The 21,071-nt window shown below is 38.5% G+C and overlaps 1 non-coding gene and 1 pseudogene across 1 annotated transcript; one reads left to right on the top strand and one right to left on the bottom strand.

Annotated features, from left to right (window-relative positions):
- The first annotated feature begins 1,731 nt into the window (after positions 1 to 1,731).
- On the top strand, positions 1,732 to 17,516 carry LOC122697826 (annotated as a pseudogene).
- On the bottom strand, positions 9,229 to 9,334 carry LOC122697878. The gene has a single exon (XR_006342210.1). It is a non-coding gene; the product is annotated as a U6 spliceosomal RNA (small nuclear RNA).
- Positions 17,517 to 21,071: the final 3,555 nt, after the last annotated feature.

The following is a 21,071-nucleotide window of genomic DNA, read 5'->3' as shown; positions in this document are numbered from 1 at the left end:
GATGTTGAAAGATCTACATATGAAAATATTGAAGACACTCATTAAAGAAATGTTTAAAAGACACAAAAGGAAACATGTTTCATATTTATTGACTGGCATGAAAACAGACACACAGATCAACAGAGCAGAAAAACAAAGCCAGAAAGAAACGTATACCCATATATTGTCAGTTAGCTTATGATAAAGGAGCCAAGACTATCCAGTGGAGAAAGGACAAGCTTTTCAAAAATGGCACTGGGAAAACTGGATAGTCCTATGAAAAAATGAAACTGTGCCCCTATCTTTTACCATACACAGAAATCAACTAAAAAGGGATTAAAAAGTTGAATTTAAGACTTTAAGCGATTAAACCCGTAGAAGAAAACATTGAGGTAATCTTCTTGCCATCAGTCGTTGCAATGAGTTTTTGGGTTTCACACTAAAAGCAAAGGCAACAACTGCAAAAACAAACATGTGGGACCACATCAAACTCCAAAGAAAGGAAAATCAACAAAATCAAATGGCAATTTACAGATTGACAGAAGATATTTCCAAATCATATATTTCACAAAGGCTTAATATTCAATAATACATGAAACATACAACTCAAGGAGCAAAAACAACAAATAATCCAAATTTTTATTGGAGCATAAGAAAAGTAAGAGTTTCAAAAAAAAAAAAAAAAAGAAAGAAAAGAAAGAAAAGTAAGAGTTTCAATAAATCTGAAGATTAGACTGTAGATGAGAGACACAGCAAGGTTTTCCTGCTAGAACCACAAAAGCCTATGCCTTCCTGGCATTACTTACTTCATTTCCACTCACTTGTTTGAAAATTACAGTTCAGAGTGTACATTCTTCAGTCATTAGAAATCACCCCACAGTGAGCTATAATATGTACTAAGGACAGCCTCACTGGGGGAAAATAACAAAGCAAAACTAATATTTGCATACTTACTAATGAGGCATATCAAAAGGAAGGTAATTTCCAGAGTTGACCACTCCATTGTTTTCTATATTTCTTTTCAAAATTGAGCCACCTAGTAACGAAAATTAGTTAAGATTCCTCAAAATATATAGATAGAAAATCAGTTTTAAATGGGAGCATTAATGGATTATAATTTGGGGGTTATTGATTACTAGTGTTTAACTACAGTGCTTTTGATTCTCCACTGCATCAGGTTAATAATTTATCAGAATATTAATAGCAACATAGGGACACATACTACTAAAGTTATAGTGAATAGAGAAAGACATAGAATATATTAGGAAAGAAGTGAAAGTATGGGAAGTCAGCAATGATAGTAAAGGGCAGTATTGCCTTGAAAGGAAGGAAGGTTCTCGAAGTTTCTTGAAACACCAAGAATGAGCCAGATGTGAGGAATTAGCTTAATTTGTAAACCACAAACTCTACCAGGAGAAATTTAAATTCATAAAAATATTACGATGCTAAAAGTCACAATTTAGACAGAGAATAGGGTAGGGTATGGTATATAGACATTCAAAATCCTCCATTGCTTAATGCATCAGACACTCAAGGACCACCCTCACTGAAGTCTTTCTCTATTGCTCAACCTACAGGTACCCTCATGGAGAAAGAGATAGCTCTACTCCACAGGCAATTGAACCCTACTTTTATGGCCTCGTGGCTTTCCTTAAGAAGCATTGGATGCAGCAGATTTCCTCCATCCCATCCCATCCGGCTGACTCCCCACGGTCAACAGTACTCCTCACCCTGGGATCATTCCTCAGTCCCATGACTCCAGCTCCCAGCTTCCGTGGACACCAGTGGACTTACAACCCTGTCCGAGGTATGAAAGGCAGCATCATGGCTTGTCTGTGTGGTTCTCACTCTGTTCAGACGGTCACAGGTTAGTTAGTTCACTCCCCAACAGCTTCAAATGACTCCCCCATTCCAGTGGATGGCCATGGATGGGAGGATCTCTCCCCTGCCCTTCAGCTCCCTCAGCCCCAGGTGCGGGCTGGTCCCACGTGCTCTCCTCCTTCTTTCCCCTTCGTCCTCGTCCCTTCTTTCCTTTGTCCTACCGAGTTCTGTATGGATTCGGATATTCCTTCTCAGTAGTCATGGAGTCCTGTCAGAATTCACCTGGTCTTCTGTGAGAACTGCTGTATCTTTAAATGTTCTTGATGCATCCACCTGATGAGCATGAGTTTGAGTAAACTCCAGGAGTTTGTGATGGACAGGGAGGTCTGGCGTGCTGCGATTCATGGGGTTGCAAAGAGTCGGACACGACTGAATGACTGAACTGAACTGAACTGATGCATCGGTGGAGAGAGGTGTACCCACTTCTACCTACCCCTCCGCCATATGGTCCACCCCCATTTGTGCATGTATTAGAAATGAGTTTCCCTTTCTATTAAGTAACATTGCCATCACCACACATGTTTAACTTTTTCTTTTTGAGGAGAACACAGGTAAGTTTCACTCTCTTCAGTTGAGTCAGCCATCAGTGGTGTTTGACTCTTTGCGACCCCATGGACTGTGGCACACTAGGCTTCGCTGTCCATCTCTGACTTCTAGAGCTTACACAAACTCATGTCCGTTGAGTCAGTATGCCACCCGATGATGTCCACTCTCTCAGGGATTTTTTTTTTCTTTTTTTTTTTTTGAGATTCCTTACAATTGAGATCATATTGTATTTTTCTTTCTCTGACTTAGTTTACCTAGTGTAATGCCCTCCAGTTTCATCCATGTTGTCATAAATGGAGGGATTTCTTTATTTTTCTAATGGCTAAATAATATTTACCTATATATGTTACATCACATTGTTTTAACCCATTCACCTGTTGAAAGATACTCAGGTTGTTCCTATATCAAGGCTACTGTGAATAATGCTGCAATTAACATGGGGATACAGATCTCTCTTTGAGAAAATGATTTCATTTCCTTTGACTGTATATCCAGAAGTGGGATAATGGATCACATAACAGTTCTCTTTTAAATTTCTTGAGGAACGTCCATAGTATTTTTCCATGGGACTTGCACCGGTATACATCCCTACCAACAGTGCATAAGCACTCCTTTTTCTCCACATCCTCATCAAGATCTGTCATTTTTTATATTTTTGGTACTAGCCATTCAAACAGGTATGAGGTGATATCTCTTGTGCTTTTGATCTGCATTTCCTTTGATTATTAACGATGCTAAGCATCTTGTCATATACCTCTTGACCATCTATATGTCTTAATTGTGGGAAAATATCTATTCTTTAAAGATGTAGCATACATTATGTCTACTATATTCCAATATACAAAACTCTGTTGTCTACCTATATATCAATAATGAACTATCAGAAAGTTGAATAAAGTAAACAAGCACATTTACTACTGCATCACAAAAAGATGAAACACTTAGAAATAAACTTAAGCAAGGTGTTGAAAGATTTTATACAAAACCTTTAAGATACTGATAATAGAATTTAAAAAAAGCTAAAGATATACAAAGTTAGGTTGTCTATGCAATGCGTTTCTTGTGGTAGGATTTGTATTACTGTAAATTTCCCTCTCAGAACTGCTTTTGTTGCATCCTATAGATTTTAGATCATCATGTTTTCATTGTTCTCTTTTTCTAGGAATGTTTTGATTTCCCTTATTTCTTCAGTAGCCTGTTTATTATTTAGAAGTGTGTTGTTGAATCTCCATGTGCTTGTGTTCTTTAAAGGTTTTTTTTTCTTTTCCCCTATAATCTATATCTAGTCTCATAGTGGTGTGGTCAGAGAAAATGCTTGATATAATTTCAATTTTTTTAAATTTACTGAGGTTTGATTTGTGACCCACAATGAGGAAAATGTTCCATGTGCACTTGAGAAGAAAGTGTATTCTATGTTTGTATGGAAAGTGCTGAAGACATCAGTTAGGTCTGTTTGCTCTAATACTTCCTTTTAGTCTTATGTTTCCTTAATGATTTTCTGTTTTGTTGATCTGCCCATTGGTACAGGTGCAGTGTTGACGTGCCCTACTATTACTGTGTTACTGTCAATTTCCTCTTTTGTGTCAGTTAGTGTTTACCTCATATGTTGAGGTACTCCTATGTTGGCTGCATAAATATTTAAAATTGTTTTGTCTTTTTCTTGGACTGACCCTTGATCATTTGGTAGTGTCCTTTATCTCTTATAATAGTTTTTATTTTAAGGTCTATTTTTTCTGATATGAGAATTGCCAATCCGGCTTTCTTTTTATTTCTATTTACATGGAATATCTTTTTCCATCCTCTCACTTTCAGTCTGTATATGTCTCTAGGACTGAAGTGGGTCTCTTGTAGACAGCATATATATGGGTCTTGTTTTTGTATCCATTCAGCCAGTCTGTGTCTTTTTTTAAGAATGGGAGATGATAATAGCAAATAAAAAAACTGATAAAGGATCGCTTTCCAAAATACAAGCAGCTCAAACAAGTCAGTCATCAAAAGCAAAGGCAAGAGCTGCAAAAATAAACTAGTGAGACCATATCAAACTCAAAACCTTGTGCATAGTAAAAGAAGCCATCAATAAAATTAAATGGAAACCTATGGAATGAAAAAAAAAACTATTTGCAAATCACTTATTTGGCAAGTGCTTCATATCAAGTTTATATAAGAGACTCATGCAACTCAGTAGAAAAAAAGATCAAACAACTCAAATTATTAAATGAGCAATGGAAGAATAAGTGTTTTGAAAAACCTGAATATTAGACTGTTGATGAGAGACACTGTAAGTTTTTCCTTCCAGAACAAAAGCCTCTGTCTTCCTGGCATTGCTTTCTTTATTTCCAGTCACCTGTTTGGTGATTACAGTTCACAGTATACATCCTTCACTCAGTAGAAATCACCCTACACTGAGCTATATGTGCTACGAATAGCCCTACTAACTATCAAAAACTAATAATTACATACTTAATCTTGAGGCATCTCAAATCCAAGGTGATTTTCAGAATTTTCCACTCCATTATTTTCTACATTCTATTTCAAAATTGAAACACCTAGTAAGGAGTAAGTAGGGAACCTCAGTAATACATGGGTAGAAAGTCATTAAAACATGGGTAGATAGTTAGCCCTACTATCAAAAACTAATAATTGCATACTTAATCTTGAAGCTTCTAAAATCCAAGGTGATTTTCAGAATTTTCTACTCCATTATTTTCTACATTCTATTTCAAAATTGAAACACCTAGTAAGGAGTAAGTAGGGGACCTCAGTAATACATGGGTAGAAAGTCATTACTGGATTATAATTTGGAAGACTGTATTATTACTAATACTATTGTAATTTTATTCCCTTTAATTCTCTGGTATACTAGGTTGATATTTATTTAAAATAGTAATACAGCCATGATGGAGAACAGGGTGGAGATTCCTTAAAAAACTGGAAATATACTGCCATATGACTGAGCAATCCCAGTGCTGGGCATACACACCGAGGAAACCAGAACTGAAAGAGACACGTGTACCCCAATGTTCATTGCAACACTGTTTATAATAAGCAGGACATGGAAGCAACCTAGATGCCCATCAGCAGATGAATGGATGAGAAAGCTGTGGTACATATACACAATGGAATATTACTCCGCCGTTAAAAAGAAAAGATTTGAATCAGTTCTAATGAGGTGGATGAAACTGGAACCTATTATACAGAGTGAGGTAAGCCAGAAAGAAAAACACCAATGCAGTATACTAACTCATATATATTTATTTTATAAAGATGGTAACGACAAACCTGTATGTGAGACAGCAAAAGACACACAGTTGTATAGAAGTCTTTTGGACTCTGTGGGAAAGGGCGAGGGTGGGCTGACTTGGGAGAATGACATTGAAACATGTATATTATCACATGTGACACGAATCACCAGTCCAGGTTCATTGCATGATCCAGAGTGCTTGGGGCTGATGCACAGGGATGACCCAGAAGGATGGGATCGGGAGGGAGATGGGAAGGGGTTTCAGGATGGGGAACACATGTACACCCATGGTGGATTCCTGTCAATGTATGGCAAAATCATTGTTCTTTGTTTCTTGGAATGTTTTGATTTCCCTTATTTCTTCAGTAGCCTGTTTATTATTTAGAAGTGTTTTGTTGAATCTCCATGTGCTTGTGTTCTTTAAATATTTTTTTTCTATAATCTATATATAGTCTCATAGTGTTGAGGTAAAAAAAAATGCTTGATATAATTTCAATTTCCTTAAATGTACTGAGGTTTGAATTGTGACCCAAGATGAGGAAAATGTTCCATGTGCACTTGAGAAGAAAGTGTACTCTGCATTTGGATGGAATGTGCTGAACATATCAATTAGGTCTGTTTGCTCTAATACTTCCTTTTAGTCTTATGTTTCCTTAATGATTTTCTGTTTTGTTGATCTGCCCATTTGTACAGGTGCAGAGTTGACATGGCCTACTATTATTGTGTTACTGTCAATTTCCCCTTTTGTGTCAGTTAGTGTTTACCTCATATATTGAGGTACTCCTATGTTGGCTACATAAATATTTAAAATTGTTTTGTCTTTTTCTTGGACTGACCCTTGATCATTTGGTAGTGTCCTTCTTTATCTCTTATAACAGTGTTCATTTTAAGGTCTATTATTTTTTGATATGAGACTTGCCAATCCAGCTTTTTTTAAATTTCCATTTACATGGAATATCTTTTTCCATCCTCTCACTTTCAGTCTGTATATGTCTCTAGGACTGAAGTGGGTCTCTTGTAGACAGCATATATATGGGTCTTGTTTTTGTATCCATTCAGCCAGTCTATGACTTTTGGTAAGAATGGGAGATGATAATAGCAAATAAAATAACTGATAAAGGATCGCTTTCCAAAATACAAGCAGCTCAAACAAGTCAGTCATCAAAAGCAAAGGCAAGAGCTGCAAAAATAAACTAGTGAGACCACATCAAACTCAAAACTCAAAACTTTCTGCATAGTAAAAGAAGCCATCAATAAAAGTAAATGCAACCCATGGAATGAAAAATAAATTTGCAGATCACATATTTGGTAAGGGCTTGATATCAAGTTTACATAATAGACTCATGCAACTCAGTAGAAAAAAAATTATCGAACAACTCAAATTATTAAATGAGCAAACGAAGAGTGTTTTGAAAAATCTGAAGATTAGACTGTAGATGAGAGACACTGTAAGTTTTCCTTCTAGAACTAAAGGCTGTGTCTTCCTGGCATTGCTTTCTTTATTTCCAGTCACCTGTTTGGTGATTACAGTTCACAGTATACATCCTTCACTCAATAGCAACCACCCTACACTGAGCTATGTGTGCTACGAATAGCCCTACTAACTATCAAACACTAATAATTGCATACTTAATCTTGAGGCATCTAAAATCCAAGGTGATTTTTCAGAATTTTCCATTCCATTATTTTCTACATTCTATTTCAAAATTGAAACACCTAGTAAGGAGTAAGTAGGGAACCTCAATAATACATGGGTAGAAAGTCATTTAAAACTGGGAGCATTACTGTATTATAATTTGGGAGACTGTATTATTAATACTATTGTAATTTTATTCCCTTTAATTCTCTGGTACCAGGTTGATATTTATTTAAAATAGTAATACAGCCATGATGGAGAACAGGGTGGAGACTCCTTAAAAAACTGGAAATATACTGCCATATGACTGAGCAATCCCAGTGCTGGGCATACACACAGAAGGAAACCAGAATTGAAAGAGACACATGTACCCCAATGTTCATTGCAGCACTATTTATAATAGGCAGGACATGGAAGCAACCTAGATGCCCATCAGCAGACGAATGGATGAGAAAGCTGTGGTACATATACACAATGGAATATTACTCAGCCATTAAAAAGAAAGGATTTGAATCAGTTCTAATGAGGTGGATGAAACTGGAGCCTATTATACAGAGTGAGGTAAGCCAGAAAGAAAAACACCAATGCAGTATACTAACTCATATATATTTATTTTATAAAGATGGTAACGATAACCCTGTATGCAAGACAGCAAAAGACACACAGATGTGCAGAAGTCTTTTGGACTCTGTGGGAAAGGGCGAGGGTGGGCTGACTTGGGAGAATGACATTGAAACATGTATATTATCACATGTGACACGAATCACCAGTCCAGGTTCATTGCATGATCCAGGGTGCTCGGGGCTGGTGCACAGGGATGACTCAGAAGGATGGGAAGGGGAGGGAGATGGGAGTGGAGTTCAGGATGGGGAACACATGTACACCCATGTCAGATTCATGTCAAGGTATGGCAAAACCAATACAATATTGTAAAGTAATTAGCCTCCAATTAAAATAAACAAAATAAAATAAAATTGTAATACCAAACAGTACTCAAGTTAGAGTAGATTGAGAAAGACAAAGTTATGAGGCAGTGAAATCACAGAAAATTAGCAATGGTATCAAAAGGAGGGCAGATTTGACTAGACAAAAGCAGAGTTCTGTAATTTTTTGGAGATAACACGAACAAGCCTGATGGGAGCCAACCAGCTTAAGCTGTATACCAGAAATTTCACCAGAAGGAAAATGAAGTTCATAAAATATGCTGATGCTGAACGCCAAAATCCAGACAGTAAGCGAATAAGGTATATGTAGATACTGAAAACTACTCAGAGAGGTAGACGTGGAAGCAAATACACTAATGAGCATCAGAAAAATCAAAGCACAAAAGGGTCTGAAAAATACATCATAAAGAGACTTGGTAGTCTGATCAAAAGAATAAGAGAATCAAATTAGACACCAAAATAGAAAGACTTGTGCACATGATAGAACCAGAGAATGCTCAGGAGAGATATTTTCGGATCTAGTGGATCAGCGAACAGAAGCCTCTAGCATCAGGAACAGAAACCCTAGGCAGGACACATGAATGTGCGCTTCTGGAAACAGCCTCAGTTTCAAAGTTTGGGCACTATACCACCTAAAAGCAAACGCAGACAAGGATCATAGCTTGCTATGATGCTGAATCACAGGTTATAATATTTGTTAGTTTACTTTTCTCATTCAACTATAAAGTTAATGAAGCACTAATCAATGATAATTGACACCTTCAGTTTCCATTCGGATCCTCTTTAGTCATACAATGGATATCTGAACCTGTTATATGATCCCCAATGACAGTTTTAATAATTAAATTTATTGGTCTTTAATTGAAGGGTAATTCCTTTACAATATTGTACTGCTTTTGGCCAAACATCAACATCAGTCAGCCATAGGTTTACCTATGTCCCCTCGCTCTTGAACCTCCTTCCCACCTTGCTTCCCATCGCACCCCTCGAAGTTGTTAGAGAAAAATATGGAAGGTTTCATACATTTGTGTGTCATCCTTGGGCAGGAGCCATGCTAATCTTCTCAGTGTTACTTCAATTTTTTTAATATATTTGCTACCAAAGCAAACACACAAATAGCACTTTAACAGGAAAAAAAAAAAAAAAACATTAGTCATCTAACAAAAAATGATCAATTACTTTAGGATATACGGTATTCTGCTATATTTACTGCCTCTTATAAAAATGAATTTTATAAGGTCCAAAGTTCCATGTAGGAATTAAGCATATATTGATTCATAACACACGTATACATGCACAGAAATATATGCACAGAAATATATCTATGTTATACAAGTTGTTATTCTCCTTGCCTGTTACAATAAGCTCTCTATTTATTTTATTTTTTGAAGTTCTTTCTCCCTTTTTTAGGAAAGAGACTCTTTAATTTTTTCATTTTTTATTTTTTTACTTCACAATTTTGTAGTGGTTTTTGCCATATATTGACATGAATTAGCCATGGATTTACATGTGTTCCCCATCCTGATCCCCCTTTCTGCCTCCCTCCTCATCCCATCACTCTGGAGCTCTCTAGATGATGAGAGACATAGTCCTAAATTTCTCCAACTTATATGTCTTCTTTTTGAGAACCACTTCTTTGATTTTCACCACCTAATTTTAAATAAACATTTTATTCTTAGATACCATGCCCTTTAAACTAACTAAGATTAGAGAAAATGTAGGAAATGCTGATATCTTATCCTTCATTAATTACCACTCTTCTGGTAAATTGGAAAAAAGAATCATGTTCAGATCTCATTCAGGAGGATAAAATGCCTATTTTACCAGTTCTCTTGTCCAAACTCAGTTCTTGCTCACTTCAGTCTTAAATTCTGCTTACTTACAAAGGACGGACAGGAAAGGAATGTTAAAATCACGCTTGCAAGAGTCTATGATTTTATGCTTCTGTTGGCCAAAGGTAGGGCCAGGAATAATTTCTGAAATATTACACTACATCATGGAGGCATGAAGGTCTAGTTCTCCTATCAAAGAGATGATGTTTGGAGATGGTTCGAAAACTCAGTCACATGGTTGTCAGGATGTGCTCCCGACCAGACAGATGGATTTTCTCCCTGAAACGTCACAGTCAGGAAAGGCCAGGCGTGTCTGCAGAGCCAGTGACGGGGGCCTGGGTGCTGAGCAGGTAAGATTCTTGGATGACCATCTGGAGATTTACCTGCCACTGTCTCGAAGAAACAAACATAATGAGAAGATTAAAGATGCATAAAAGTAGAAGAGCTGTCAAGTTGCCTAGAAGCAAGTCTAGCCAGGAGAACCGGGCCCCCACACTGATAATGTCAAAGACGTTAACAGTGAGTGTTTTATAGACAGAGCAGAACAAATGGATAAAACCAGTGTTCTAGGGTCACTGCTGCTTTGCAGTCAAAGACAAAATAATTTTTGCTTTAAGCTGAGTCATCACAGCTCCTGATGTGGTCCTGGTTACACACATGCAGACCGAGAGCCCACAGGCATGTGTGATGTGACATCAGGAAGTGAACAGATGACTGCGTTGGTGCCCAGTCACCTCCATCTGCTAATAACGGGACCTGGGGAAAATAATTTATCCTCTCCAAGGCATTGTATCTTCATTAACATAACTTGATGATCATAGTGAAGATGAACGCTATCTCACAAGGTTACTGTGAAACACAAAATTTAAGATGTTTTAAAGCTTTTGGGAAAGTATCAAAGACATGCATGGGGTTACGAAGGTGAGTTAGCAGATCCAAGGTACAGTGCCTTTTTCTCTTAGTATTCTCTCTGTACTCAATAGTAGCGATCAGTCAGTCATGTGTTTACTCTTACCCCAGCGTGATGGTAAACCACACAGATCAACTGTACACTTCTTGTCATTTCAGTGTCTAAAATTCAAGCACTAGTCAGTGTAGAGTGAAAAAATAACACACTCCTAGAGGACCTGGCTGCTCAGAGTCTGCAGAGTCCCCAGATTAAACTGTCTTAAAGAATGGCCTAAATACTCTGGCTCAGAACTCAGTTCCAAATGTTTGCAGAGCACAGAAGTACTTCTGGGACAATACAAAAATGTAGGGAGTAACCTACTTCTCCAACTATCTATCTGTGCAAATATCATCATCCATCTAAATTCACACAGAAGGCGCTCCTTCTTCCCCACCCCAGCTCCTACAGCACCAACTCCTGCTCAGAGCAACAGGGAAAGAGAAGGCTTCCCTCCACAGGATGGATTTGATACCCTCAGGTGACTAGATCATCTCAGAATGGCTCATGTTTTTAATTTGGCAGAGTCTTGCCTGCTCCTGCTGCTGGTCCTGTCAAATCTGCTCCTGTGCCAAGGCAACGTATGCCCGTCCTGCAGTCCTGACGTGTTTGGCATCACCCTGAAGTTCCTTAGAAAAGCGTTTAGCCATGCCTCCAGGCTGTCCCACGACATGCATAACATTTCCACAATAATGTTAAATGAGTTTGTAAGTACTGTGGTGGTGGTGGTTTAGTTGCTAAGTCATGTCCGACTCCAGCGACCCCATGGACTCTAGCCCACAAGTATCCCAGAAGGTAATTTCCCGTATGTGACTGGGCCAAACTATCCTTTAAACAAGAGGGCTGCATCAGCCAATCTTGAAATAACACACCCTCTAGGTTAAAGATGCCGTCAGCTCATAAGATGTGGAAACGAAGAAAGGATCAGTTTTGTGAAATCTGAAAGATTCCTAAGAAGTGCAATAACTTTTTCAATTTCCTTTCATTCATTTTCTTTTTTAAATTTCCAAAATAAATGATTTTGTATTTGTCAGCTAGGAATGCCATAAAAGAATACAATAGACTCAGTGGAATAAACAACAGAAATTTGTTTCCTCACAGTTCTGGGGGCTAGAAGTCCCAGATCAGGGCACCAGCAAGGTGAGGTTCTGGTAAGAACTCTTTCTTCCCAGGATGGCTTCTCCGTGAGTCCTCACACAGGGTGGGGGTGGGGAAGACAGACAGAGGAAAGGACACACAGACACAGAGACAGAAGAGAAAATTCTCTGGCGTTTCGCTTCATGGAGACACTAAACTTATTGGAAGAGTGTTGCTCCCTAAGAGCTCATTTAACCTTAATGGGCTTTGCTGGTGGCTCAGATGGCAAAGAATCTGCCCGCAATGGCAAAGACCTGGGTTCTATCCCTGGGTCTGGAAGATTCCCTGAAGAAGGGAACGGCGAGCCACTCCTGTATTCTTGCCTGAGAAATCCCATGGACAGAGGAGTCTGGTGGGCTATAGACAATGGCGTGCCAAAAAGTCAGAACCCTTTTCAAAACACAGTACTTTGGCAGTTCGGGCTCTAACACATGAATTTGAAGAACACACATTCAGACCATAATACTACCTGACAGAAAGAAGTTTTAGGTGGGATTGGGGAAAAGGAAGCATGTTGACTTTCTGGTCCTTCAGTGTCTCTCTGGGCTTTCTTCTCCAGGCTCAGAGTAAATAGCCAATAAATGAGAACTGCTCTGCAGTGAACTGGCTGGATGGAACATGTTAAACAAAGCTGAATCCTGGTCATAATAACGAATACTGGTAGTTTTTTTAATGCTATAAATTATTGTTTTAAGATTTGCAGTGAATAAGTTTCGAGCTACAATAGAAGGGGAGTTTACAGTTGGAAACAGTTATTCTCTTTCTGATGAAGGTATTTGATATTTGTATGTTAATTCTTTTAGGACAATCAAGGAGCACACAGTAGAGCAGACAGCTAGTAAAAGGTGGTGCTAAAGGTGCCAGGGTCTAGCCCCAGCAGGATCCAGGGGTACCCTCAGGGTGAATGGCGTCAGCGAGTAAGAGAGAGAGACACACACAGACAATCAGACAGACAGACAGACAGACAGAGACCAGACTGAAGTGTGCAGCAGGGTCTGGCATCACTTTATTTTTTATCGTAGCTTTTATACCCTAAGTGGTACATTTCTAAGGGGAGGTGAAAGATAAGCGTACAAAGTTTAGTTTAACATCACATCAGTTTTGTCTTTCACGAAACCAGGGTGTTTTCTGCATACTTTCTTGTTCACGAGAGTCTTCTTTCATAGTGGATCTTTACACATTATCTTCTGGCCTTGGGGCCTATAACATTTTAAGACCTAGGAAAAGGCAAAACTGTTTTCCGTAGTCTATTCTTTATTGTTATATTTTGCCTTGAGTTTAGCAGAAAACAGAAAAGTTGCAGTCTCATGGTACAGCAGGTTGCAACATAGTAGAAATACAGTCCTGTTCACACAAACGTCAGCCTTTTTGCAAAAGTCCTCAGCTAAATTTATCTAAAAAGTTTACCACACAAAGACTCTGTGGCTCTGGTGAGGCAGCCTCTGTTTTAGCACTCTTGATTAAAATTAACAATTATCTTATTGTCTCAACACTAGGGTTAAACTCTTATTTTTTTTAAATCCTTAACTATATTAACAATCGTTTTTACTGCACAACCTCAGCACAATAACAGCAATCAAATGTTGATTCAATAACCAATTTTAGAATAATATTTTTTGTGTTCTCTAATAGGGCTTTCTCACCCCCCAGAGGCCTCTGTGCCTATAAGGGCCTTTTGTGATCAGGTTCTTTATGCTCTTTATGATTAAGGTATTGTGAGCAGTCATGTGCATTAGTATGTATTTACCAAACAAGCCAGAGTGCCAGCAAAAGGGTTTTTACTTGAAACGTTTCCTTCATTCCTGGTCCCTTCATAGGGAACCAGCGCCCAGGAGATTTATTAATTAGGGTTCTATGTCGGTCTTAATTTAGTGAAAGAGGAGCAGGAGAGCTCTGGGCAGGCAACGCAAAGATCCGCAACAGGACGAACAAGGACAACAGCAAGAGGGGGAGGATACAGGGTTGGGTAGAGGCCGGGGTCAACCTGGAGGGTCCCTTGTAGCCTGAACAGCCTTGCATTTCAGGTCTTCTCCTCATGACCTTGTCATGGGTGGGATCTCCCATAATGGCTCCCGGCATAAAGATTTCTATTACATTCACGTAGTTCTTTGTGCTCACTAGTTTTTGTTTCATCCTCCATTTTTGACTGTCCATTTTTTTCCACCTCTTCCAAGTAATCTCTTCAAATGTTCATAACTTCCGCTAAAGATTAGATTTTCTCTATCAAAGTGCTAGCTAGATTTTTCTACTCTTATTATTCTTAGTCCATTGCTTAGTATTTCCTATAACTTTAGGCCATGTTTTTCTAACATACCAATTTTTCACCATAAACAACATTGTATTCTGCACCTGGGATGAACACTAAGTTTTTGGTGAGCATTTTCAGAGATAAGTCAGTCATTATTGCATTACTCCTTATAAGGGAATATATTGGCTCTAACCCACAGTATCCTTGAGATTAAATGGTTAAATATAGGTGTATGCATGCATTCTAAGTCACATCAGTTGTGTCCAACTCTTTGCAACCCTACTGACTGTAGCCCAAGAGGCTCCTCTGTCCATAGGGTTCACCAGGCGAGAGTCCAGGAGTGTGCTGCTGTACCCTCGTGCAAGGGATGCTCCTCACCAAGGGGTCAAACCTGGGCTTCTTATATCTCCTGCATTGGCAGGAATGTTCTTTACCATGACCATCACCTGGGAAGCAACAAGTATTGGTACAAGATTATCATATTTGTTTCAAATACTAAAAAAAAAAAAATAATAATGATGATAAAATAGAGAAGGGAAAAGTTTGAACTTAGAAAAAGATGTAAAATCATTTTTATAGAGACAATATATAGAAAATGTAGGAAAAGACTGACTTGAAATTTTGTGATGCCCCCCCACGTTAAAAACTTACACATCTATAAAACATGTTAATGTTCTGGTAATGGGTTCATCTACTGAATGCCCAACAACCCTAACTAATTGCCTGATCACTTTCAGGATGAAAAGTATTCCCAGAGTACACCGGAGTATATCAGTGTCACCAATGACTGCCATACCAATTCCCTCCATGCTGCTGAAGAAAGAGAAAAAGCCCAACAGATGAACATGAGTCTTTCACCTGGGTTTTTTACCAGATCAAATGAGACAGAATGTAGCTTACCAGGCTTCAGAGTTTTAGAGGTAACAGAAACTGTACATGCAGAAAACGGTGGAAGAACCGTAAGCAATTGAAGAGAAATTATATGATGCAGTTAATGAAACATGAATGAAACCAAGGGATGACTAAAGATCTGTAGTAGCAAAATAAATAACAGATCTATAACTTGTCCATGCAGACAAATTTAGTTCAAACAGCGCATTATAAACAGGATTGCAGCTATGATTCTGTACAAAAACATGAAATGAATGGGAACTTCCATGTGTAAACTATAAGACTGCAAAATTCATGAATATGTAAGAAACACACCTCAGTTTTGAGTACTCCCTGTTACTAGTGACTCATATTTGGGAGTCCTATACTATACCACTCGAGTCAGCGCGTCTGCCTTTCAAGGCTCTCCTGATTCTACTTCTACTTCAATGACACCTCCTTCATTCGTCATTCTCAGTGACTCCTCTGTCACCTTTTATTCTTAATTTGTAAGCCTTCCCCACAATGGCCTATAAAATATTGCTTTGCTTCTCATGGCTGCAACAATTGCCTCTGTTCTGAGGACAATAGAGTTTACAAATCAAACATCAATCATGTATGGAAGCTCCAAATTTTCACCATTATAATCTCTCCTTTCTGATTTCCTGCATTATCCTTCGTCCTAATGTTATTTAATATATTTTCACATGCATTCCCCCCTTAAAATACTATCTTCTCTCTCTACAACTTTCTTAATGATATCAACATTCTTTTCTTCTGTTAAGCTCATTAATAATGAGGATGATGAAGGAAAGGAAAAGGTCAAAGAGGAGGAGGAGGAGGGATTTTTCAATAAGCTTAAATTTAAAGTTTATTGAGAGTTACTACATGGCCATACGTTTTACTAAGCACTTTATGTGCATTGCTATATTTCATCCTACTCAGTTCTCTGTTCTTTTCCACTAAAACAGTTCGTGGCTGTAAACAAATCAAGCATATTAACTAGAATTTCAGAGGAAAAAAGAAATTACTTCAAGTTATACATTAGAACTCATCAAAAGAATTAATTTCTAAAATAACCCAGATTTTCAATAATTCAGTGTAATGTGAACTAATAGCTTGCATTTTATAATTTTGCAAGTTTTATTACTTTCAAAAATATCTGCATACACAGAGGAATAACCAAAAGTCTTTTAGGTCATCTGCTCTGAGCAAAGATCAAATGTTACAAAAACCATTGAATTATGATTATTTTGATGAGACTGTTTCTTACGTTTGCTTAGAATGAAGACCTTACTACATGGATACTCATGTTACAGTACCTCTGGAATGGTCCTCTGTATGGTCTAGCCCATCATGACAGGCACTTTGAGAAAGACCTCTCAGATATTATCCTATCAAGTGCCAGAGAGAATTTTAAAAAATTAAACAAACTTAAAAGAATCTTAGAGAAGCGATTCAGCCAGGTGAGCATCCTGCAGAGGGCTTTCTTGCTTTGTTGATGACTCTGTAATGCATAAGGGGATTTGAAATATCTCATTTTGTAAGAAAAAGATTCATGCTAGACTGCTACTACATAAAGCAGGAGCCTAGTCATCCATAGTGATAGATTCTACTGTGAAGGAATCAGAATTTCACTGCAATTTTTGTCATGTGCAGCCTTCCCTGCATTGTACACAATTCCACCAAAAGCTTGCCTCTTCCTGGGCACAGGGGGTTGAAATATTTTCAAGAGTAAGAGAAGTAGAGAACAGAATTTCCAAGCTCAGCATTTTCCTCAAAGTATCCCAGGACATCTGCTATCGAAGTCCACTTGTCTTCTTTCTCTGTTCTCCTCAAATCAGAGGATGAGAATGGGAAGGAAGAAAAGAGAAAATTAAAACTAAACATGAGTTATGTTTCTACGTTTTAGATTCCTAATTGTTTTCTCATAGGCTGGCTCCAAATCCATAGAGTTTTATATTCGTATGTGTTCCCCAAATCTTAATTTGATAATGACAAGGGACAAAGTTAAACAAATATTAATAAAATGCATAAGAAGTCATTTTCTTTTGGGTATTCAGATTATTCTTCCAGTCAAGAGTGAAGTTGGACAAGGATCGCATGTACTGGCCAGGATCCCAATCCCTGAGGTCCAGTAATGAAAATAAGCGTCATTCGGTAATTTATAAACTCTTCCAGTGCCTGAGCCGGGATTCACGTAAAGTTGACATGTACACCAAGATCCTGGCATGCCGAAGCAGCGAAGAGTGCTAAATCCACATCCATCCCATCCAGCTCTCAGATTGTCCTAATGATCTTTCCCATAGCAAGTTTCTTTGAATTTTACAGCTTTTTCATGCATGCTCTGTGAAATGGGTCTCCTCTTAAAAAAATAAACACAGACTCTGTAGAGATGTCAAAATCTAAGATGGTAATTTGCTAACATTTCTTATTTTCATTTAATTGAAAATCAAAAGAAAATCCACCCCTACAATTGAGAGAATGAAGCTCCTATTAAAATTAGTCACAAATAGCAGAAGCTGGCATTACAAAGAAGACCATTAAGAGAATGCATAAGAATCACAGAAAATTATTCTGGGTTAAGTTATTAGAATCAGAGAATTAGACAATTGTTCATGGTTCTGGTCTTGCTACCAAGAAGACTGAATCCTCAGGATTCTTTATGAAAGCCAGCCATGAACTGTCAGCCAACTGTCACAGTGTTACACCAGATAGGATCAGTGCTTCAAACCTTTGTACAAATAGCATGAGGTTTACTGAACTATCTGAAGATTGTTAGGATGCTGTCTTACCCTTTCTGGGTTGCTATAACAAAATATCACAGTCTTATAACAATGGGAATGGATTTCCACTGCGTGGTCATGCAGGGTCCTTTCTGGTCTCACACTTCTTATTGTATCCTCAAACGGGGGGAAGGTCTTGGGAGGTCTGTGTGTCTCTTATACATAAAAGCACTCATCTCATGGAGGAGGCTCCATCCTTATCACACTGTCACCTCACAAAGGCACCACCTATGGATGCTATAACCATGGGAATCAGGATTTCATCATATGAAATTTCTGGGGGACACAAAGTTTGAGACCATAGGGCTATAAACATGAACTGGCTCCATCCTCCTCCAGTGGCTGTCTTCACCCACACTCCACTGCATCCTCATTTTCTGCATCACCTTGCAACCATTCCATACATTCTATCACTCTGGGTTTCACAAGGCCAGGTCAGTCAAGTGACAACTCCATCTCATATTCAGCCTATTCAATGTTTCCTTCTCCCCTGCTGAGGCCCAGGGGACCTACCAGGAAGCATCAATGTGTCCATTTCTGCAAGGTTCCTTCTCTCTCCCTCTCTGGATCTTCATTCCTTGGGCCATGGTGGAACAGGGTAGATGGTAACAAGATGGGAAAGCTCTGACATCACTGGCTTACATGGAGCTGTTGTACCCTTCTCTTGGTCCAGACGGACTGATCTGAAATTCCCCCGGACTGACAAGTGTTTCTCTTGTGGGGTGTCCTTGTGATTATCCAGGACATTCACAAGTTGGGGATCCCCAACGCCAGAGTTCCCTTTTTAATCAGGGGAAATATTCTGGTACCCACAGCTCACCACCCGCAGTCATCAGCACAGCCTCTCTGTCTCCCTCACTCTGCAAGCACCATCTGGAGAAAATTAAGTAGCCCACAGTCAGCTGCCTACTAGCTGACCCACGGGAAACCCATGTATCATAAACACTCTGAACCATTGAATGGCAGAAATACTGGTGTGCATCTTCCCCTGCCTGGGGCCTCTGGACAATTGTTCAACTGCTCAAATAGACACCGAGGAGATTGGAAAGCTGGATTCAAAAACACATTTATCTGAGAAGTGAGATACCATTCTCTCTTCCTTTTAGAGTAACTATCCTAGTCAGTAATTATTTGGTCTTACAAGCATGCCCTAGTAGGTCCCAGAATTATAAAATCCTCCAAATAGACTGAGTCTCTACTGAGACTGGAGCAATGTGACTGTATTAGGGTTGCTCAGCTTGTTCAACAGCCTCCAGACAACCTGGGATGAGGGCCAATCTCTTGACTGGCTCTCCTAAGAAGTCAGTGATGTTGCTGGGCTGGTTTTGCAGCTCTCTAGAGCTTTACAAGTAATTCCTAGTAAACAGAAAATGGAAAATCAATAGGTAGAAGGGAAAGGGGGGTGATAAGAGAGAAGGAAGAGAAAGACAGAAGGAAGGAAATGCAGCAACACAAATTGAGTGAAGGACTTGGGTCGTGAAGGATGAAAAGATGTTAGAACACTGTATTATAAGGACCTATATATATTATATATATATAATATATACATATTCAATATTGTAAGAGCAAATATCTCATATTCCCTTTTAGTTCCATTTTCTCTTCTCTCCTCTTTTTTCTTAAATTGTCCTTTATATTAGGAATATTCTTCTGTTATTACTAGAGGCCATAGTTCTAGAGATGAACAAAGCCTGGCAACTCTTCAGGGCAGAGTCCAGCCAAATCGTGTTCTTTTAGACAAAGACACCTTTCACCCACATACAGAAACACTGTCCACCAAAACCAACCTCTTCCCTCATAGCCAGGATTATTGTTTCCTAAGTCTTGCCCCTGCCTCTACCTGGGATTATCCAAACCTTAAAGAACATGACAGAATACTCTGCCCCAAAGCAATCTATCAATACCTCCTTTGGCTCCTTCATGCATGTAAAGTGTCAGCTTTCCTGTATTTTCACTTTCTTCTTCCAAAAGGTAAAAGACCATGAAAAAAACTTGTAAGCACTTTCTAAGTCATTTACTGCCCCAAACATCTAATTTTATTGTGTTACTTGCTTAACTTTCTTTCCTTCAATGTCTAGATATTTCCAGCACAGAGGATGGTATTTATTACAGGGGAAATTTGGCAATATGGGGGAGTATGCAATTGAAGGAGACATACACTCACCGATAGGCCACACACATCTTCATGTATTTGTCGCTTATAAAATTTATTTCAAGCATAAATTTAGGACTTTACATCAAGAACAGAGGTAGTGACATTGAGAATGCTGTCCTTGCTTGACAGTTTCATATAAAGTGAATATTGTAGATTTCAGACAATATTGAACAGAGCCATAGATATTCTATAGAGTCAGTCAGGAATAGCCAAGGTGGGGATATTTGGACAGGATTTAACAATCACTCCCTTGCGTACCAGAAATCATTGCATTTCCCCTCTTTTACAGATTTCCATGTAAGATTACACTTGAAGAAATGCCCTTATATAACAAGAATAGTAGCAGTGGTTACCATATGGAAAGAAACAAATGAAGAACCTTTGAAGTTGACTGAACTTATAGATTAGTAAGTCACATGTCATAAGTGAGGACTTATTCTGAGGTTTGAAAAAGTCCCTATTTTCCAGAAGCAGGCCCTCCACTTGTGGAGAAGGAAAGGGTGATATAAACAGACAAATTACCATATTGCATGGTAGAGTGAAGAAGAATAAGATGTGATGCCAACATGGTGCTATAGTAGATTGAGGTAAAGCTAGGATCTATCTATCTATTTGCTTACAGGAGTAAGCAAATGGGATGGCTTTATGATGGAGTTTTTAAAGGTTAATGGGATATTGATGTGGAAAAATGAGAAAACAGTATATCTGTCAATTCATTTAGGATCATCTTATGAAGGAAGGATCTCTGACATCCTAGGTCAAGGCAACTGATATAGTAATACGTATGGCATTATAAGGTATCAGTGAATAATCAAGTCTGACAAAAACACAAGAAATGTTCATTTTTTTTACCATTCATGCTGTATCTCT

This window comes from Cervus elaphus, chromosome 7 (assembly GCF_910594005.1).
Source record: "Cervus elaphus chromosome 7, mCerEla1.1, whole genome shotgun sequence".
Taxonomy (NCBI): Eukaryota; Metazoa; Chordata; class Mammalia; order Artiodactyla; family Cervidae; genus Cervus; species Cervus elaphus.
This window is presented reverse-complemented; position numbering and strand designations above follow the sequence as displayed.